The sequence below is a fragment of the Aethalodelphis obliquidens genome, unplaced genomic scaffold (genome assembly GCF_003676395.1).
Source record: "Aethalodelphis obliquidens isolate GAN/ISIS:26980383/991018 unplaced genomic scaffold, ASM367639v1 scaffold3, whole genome shotgun sequence".
NCBI classification, from domain to species: domain Eukaryota; kingdom Metazoa; phylum Chordata; class Mammalia; order Artiodactyla; family Delphinidae; genus Aethalodelphis; species Aethalodelphis obliquidens.
This window is the reverse complement of record NW_020837947.1, coordinates 69303704-69309365: the sequence shown is the minus strand read 5'-3', so window position 1 is coordinate 69309365 and position 5662 is coordinate 69303704. Positions and strand designations below refer to the sequence as shown.

The following is a 5662-nucleotide window of genomic DNA, read 5'->3' as shown; positions in this document are numbered from 1 at the left end:
GCCCTCCTAGTGAGTCTGGTACACCTTCCCCCTCCCTTGCACCCTAGATCCTTCTCAGAAGCAGTTTGCCTTACCAGACTCCCCCAGAAGAGGCCACATAAGGTATTATTTGGGAAATTTAGTTAAAAAACAAAATCTCCTCCAAACCTAGAAAACCTCTCCACCAAGGTAAAAGAGAAAGAAAACAATTTTATTATCGAATAAAACCAGAATATGATACTCATCACAGGCAAAGAGATTGCAAAGACAGAGGAAAGTCTTTTACACAGCTAAGGGGATACAATTCACTGCATTTATGTGTTCAAGACAAAATTGCTAATTCTATCATATCTTTATGACTGGAGGTAGGAATTGCTGTTTGGAGTTGGGGGACAGTTGAAATTAGGCCCATCTTCTCCCAGGAAGCTGGAGATAGGGCCTTACCTTCTTTGATGGTCACATTTCAAAGAGATGTGATCTCAGGTCTGTGACAGAACATTCCTGAGCTGGCAAGAGATTAACTTAGCATTTGAACTTACAGTAGCAAGAGAAGTCCTCCTGGAAGCCCTCCTGGAAGCCTGAAGACTGGCCTGCCCACCTAAACACAAGTGCCCAGGAGCAGTCACAGAACCACAGGTGTTCTGTTAACCAGGTCTCCTGGCCATGGCACAGGAAGCTAAGGTCAACTCTGAGGACAGAAAGGTGAAACCTCTTTCTGAAAAGCTACTTGATAACCTGTTTGACCATGATCTTTAAGCAACATAGCCCATAAAGCACAAATTTTGAAAGTAGACTTGCACTAAAAGCCATGCTCCATCATTTATGTTGTCTGATTTTGAGCTAATTGATGAGTTAATTTTTCCAAAACTCAATGTCCTTGTCTGTAAAATGGAGATGATCCCTTCCACAGAGAACACATAAGAAGAGTTATTAAGCACTCATGTTACTATCATTGAAGCAAAAGAATATAGAAGCTTGGAGCACACACTCTGAACCTGCCTGGCTTTCATCCCAGACCCACTTCAGCGAAAATCATTATCTTGTTGCCCGATTTCTTCATAAGTAAAGTATTTAGAGAAGTATAAATGTGTATACACATATAAGTGTGTAATCAGTGTTGGCTATGATTCTTTTAATTCTCATTAGTGTTTCCAAGATGCTAAAGCAAACCTTCCATCTCACTCCTTTCTCTTTTTCTCCTACTTCTCTCTTCACGTTCACCTCCCTTTTGCCCATGGGGATGGAGAAAGAGTGTTAGGATTATATTCCATCATGCTTTCAAGTTGTTTCTTTCATTTTTAATTAGGTAGAAACCCCTTGAATTGCAATATCTCTAGACACGATATTATCCAGATTAAACCCATTTAAAAGCCAATGAAAATAATTTGAAAAACCTAAGAAGCACAAAATTCCAAAACTGCAGTAGAGAGAAGGCTTCTGGCTTTCCTCCTTTCTTAATACTTATTGGCTTCCCTCTCATTTGTTTCTTTTCTTGGCAGTTTCTGAATTAAAGGAGAAAAGCCTAGCCTTTCATGCCATTTCACACCTACTTAACAATTTACATCACTCTTAACAAAGCCAACTATATACCCAGAGACAAAGTGACTACTAATTGCCCTCCTAATACGTAACAGTAGTCATTCTAGGTGGAGACCAGATCTGGGGGCAATGCTCAGCTAAATAAACGACCCTAATCAAGTCCACTGACAAACTAGAGTATTACATAAAGAATATTTTTAAACATCTACATTAGTTGACCAGATGCAAGCCATTTATTCTATTTAGTTGAAACTAAATACAAATCAAAGCCTTAATGTGTTGTGTAGTGTCTATGGAGATGGGAATTAACTGTCTCTCCATCTAAAAAATAATGCAGTGTCCTGGAACTGGTAGTATTAACTCCCAGGTCTTAGGCCTTCGTCTGTTGAGTAGCCATGATTAAAATTGTCTACCAAGTTTGATTTGGCCATAGAATAAGCCAGAACTTGGGAGTGGGGGGTAAATAATGAACATCATTTTGGGTACTGTAGTCCAATGGGACAATTTAATCTTTCACTTTTCAACCAGCTGCGTTTGCATCCACTTTCCAAGACTGGCCTCTAGAGATCTGGATCCTATATTTGCTATTTACCGACTGTAAATTCCTTGAGCCAACCAATGAAACTCTCTGCACCTCAAATTTCTGTTCCATAAACTACAGATCATGATACTGCAATGGACTGAAAGGTTGCGTCCTCCCAAAACAAATATGTTGAAAGCCTAATCCTGATGTTGATGGCATTTGGAGGTGGGACCTTTAGGAGATAATTAGGTCATGAAGGCAGATCCCTCATGAATGGGATTAGTGCCCTTATAAGAAGAGGCCAGAGAGCTAGCTCTCTTTCTGCCATGACTGGATACAAGAAGTCAGCAGCCTGCAACCCAGAAGAGAACCTCACCAGAACCCAACCTTCCTGACCCCCTGATCTCTGACTTACAGCCTCTAGAACTGTGAGAAATAAGTGTCTGCTGTTCATAAGCCACCCACTCTATGGTACTTTGTTACAGCAGCCCAAGTTGACTACAACAGATACCTTGCCTCATATGGTTATACAAGGGGTAAATGTGACAGTGTGGGTAAAATCTACATTCCTAATCACTAATTCTAATTCCTAAACCCCCTTAAGGCTGTGGCCCATAGCCTACACCCAATAAATGTTGGTTCCCTCCCCTTTCCTTTCCCTTCCAGTCAAAGGGTCTATTTGTCAGGCTCAGACCACAGATTCAATGTCATCCACCCAACCCTGTAGGAAAATAACTTAATTCTGACTCATTCTTCAAATCCTAACCTTATCCTGCTCCCTCCATGATCTTGTTCATCCTATGCTGAAACCATTTCTCCTTTCTCTGAATCCCTCTATAGCTGTTATTTTGTTCCCATTCACAGTACGCAGGCACATTCAGCTGGTGATACATTTTGCTTAGCCCTTTCTCTGTCTCCATCACTAGATCCTTGAGAGTATCTCTGGTGCCATAGTCACAGTATATGCTTATCTGCTTCTGGGTTCCTCTGCAAGAAACCCTGAGGCAATGCTGGGTTCGAGTGTTTATTAGGAAAAGGATCTCAAGAAACACAAGTGGGGGAAGCAAGGCAGGGGTGGGAGGAATGCCAATAAAGCATGCTCTGATGAGCTGATGGCCACTGTGGGCAGCGAGAGCTCAGTCCCGCTGAGGACCCCCTGAAAAGGAGCCTTCAGAAGTATCCCACCAAGGAATGGCAAAGCTGGAGTACTCATCCACTGACCCTCATCCCTCACTGTTAACAGCTGACCTCGGGGCATCCATTTCCACACTTCCAGCAGCCTTGTACATGCACTGTACAAACCCTTTTGGTTGCAGGTCTCCCTTGCTTTGCTTCTCTTGAAGCAAAGAGACATGAACATTTAAGGTGGGAGGCTGCCAGTGTACACAGGAGCTGTCTGCTGCAGCTGCAGGTGAACTCAGGGATGGGGCTCAATAAAAATCTAGATGGTATTGAATGAATGGAAAAAAATATTGCATAAACACTGCCTATATCTTAATGTAAAGTCACCCATCTAGAAAAGTTACACCATATTTTTTTTTATCCACTATTCTATTTAACCCGTTTAACATATAATGTTCTAAGACCCAATTCTGGAGTGTTCTAGAATAGAGATCACGGGTATTTTACTCTCCGATTCTGTTTAGGAGATTGTCGAAGCCCCTGGGTTTTGTAAAAGACGAAGAGGAATGTGGGAGCTGGTGGCTACCAGGAACTTTTCTCAATCATCTTTTGAATATGCTTTATGAATGTACAGTGACTTGTCCAGACCCAAACAGCAAGTCAGCTCTCAGACTGGAAAAACAACTTGGCATTTCTCAAGTTTACCGAAAGCCCAATCAAGTGAGACAAGTAATTAACCACTCACACAACCCACATCCTTGACTCTCCACCTCACTAACTATTCCGTTCATGCTTCCATCACATTTTCTTTCCTCCTACAAATACTGTGACTTTATGTTTCCACAGAGCTGCTGCTCCAGGAAGACCACAACTCCAGGATTCTACATAGCTTCTCTTTATCCCTCACTGTTTCCCCCAAACACTGTGGGTGGTAATAGTAGAAGCCCATAATTTTGGTGCCAACATGTAATATTTTTAATCAGGCTATACAAGTCACACAGGAATTTCTTGGGGGAATGTCAGCTTTTACATCTTACATTTTTCTACATTAATAATGATAAGATTAGCCTAAAATCGACTAATAAATAAATGCAAAAGCAGTAATAAAACTCAGAGTTGCTTATCAATTTTTATCAACTCCAGTCCTCTTGTTTTGTAATAGCTCTAATTTGACACCTTAAACTAAAGCAAAGATTCTCAGCTCAAGCTCAGAGTCTTCAAAGATTCAGGAACATTTGACCAGAGTTTAGCACAAACCACTGCTCAGAATGAGGGCTTAAATAAACATAAGCAACTCTGGGAAATTGTGTACACTCTCAAAACTGATTCTAAACCAAACTAAAGATGACCATCTTTAAGAGCTATTATTCTGGGGCAAAGCAAAAATGTGAAAAGTTTCCTCAGGATTAAACTTTTAAATTATTCCTGTTCGAACTGTTTCTTTTTTATTGTTTTTTAACTTTATTATGGTGCTAAGCTAAGAGGAGATCATTTTATTTGGGTAAGCTGGAATCTCCTACCAGTTTTATTCACAAATATAAAACTGCCTAATGAATGCCAAATATTCTCATCACCCATGTTTTACAACTACCTTCAAAGAACAGAATTTTCAAAATCACATGAAAACCAGGAAGCCTCAAGCAAAGAGCTTACTAACTGCACCTCTTCCTTAGCTACAATTTTTAAGAAACAGAAGAGGGAGGAGACCCGAGAACACGAAAGGGAAGAACAAAAACAAAAGACCTGTGTACGTGCCAGGTGCAGACTCGGGAAGGTCTGGGCACAATGAAAGCAGAAGTGTAGTGCTGGCTTTAGTAGCACATATACTAAAATCGGAACAATACAGAGAAAATTAGCATGGCCCCTGCCCAAGGATGGCACACAAATTCCTGAAGCGTTCCACATCTTTAAAACAAACTTATGGCTGCCAAAGGGGAAAGTGGGGACGGAGGAGGAATAAATTAGGACATTGGGACTAACATGTACACACTACTATATATAAAGTAGATAACCAACAAGGACCTACAGGGAACTATACTCAATATTTTGTAATAACTTATAAGGGAGGGACTTGCCTGGCAGTCCAGTGGTTAAGACTTTGCCTTCCAATGCAGAGGGTACAGATTCGATCCCTGGTCAGGGAGTTACGATCCCACATGCCTCACAGCCAAAACACCAAAACATAAGACAGAAGCAGTATTGTAACAAATTTTTAAAACATTTTAATAATGGTCCACATCAAAAAAAAAAATCTTGGGATTTCCCTGGTGGGGCAGTGGTTAAGAATCACCTGCCAACGCAGGGGACACGGGTTCGATTCCTGGTCCAGGAAGATCCCACATGCCGCAGAGCAACTAAGCCCGTGCACCACAACTACCAAGCCTGCGCTCTAGAGCCCACGTGCTGCAACTACTAAGCCCACGTGCTGCAACTACTGAAGCCCATGAGCCTACAGCCCGTGCTCCGCAACAAGAGAAGCCACCGCAATGAGAAACCCGC

General features: G+C 41.5%; 1 non-coding gene across 1 annotated transcript; it reads left to right on the top strand.

The window, feature by feature from the left end:
- The first annotated feature begins 4965 nt into the window (after window positions 1–4965).
- LOC113613294 (U6 spliceosomal RNA) lies at window positions 4966–5072 on the top strand. The gene has a single exon (XR_003430164.1). It is a non-coding gene; the product is annotated as a U6 spliceosomal RNA (small nuclear RNA).
- Window positions 5073–5662: the final 590 nt, after the last annotated feature.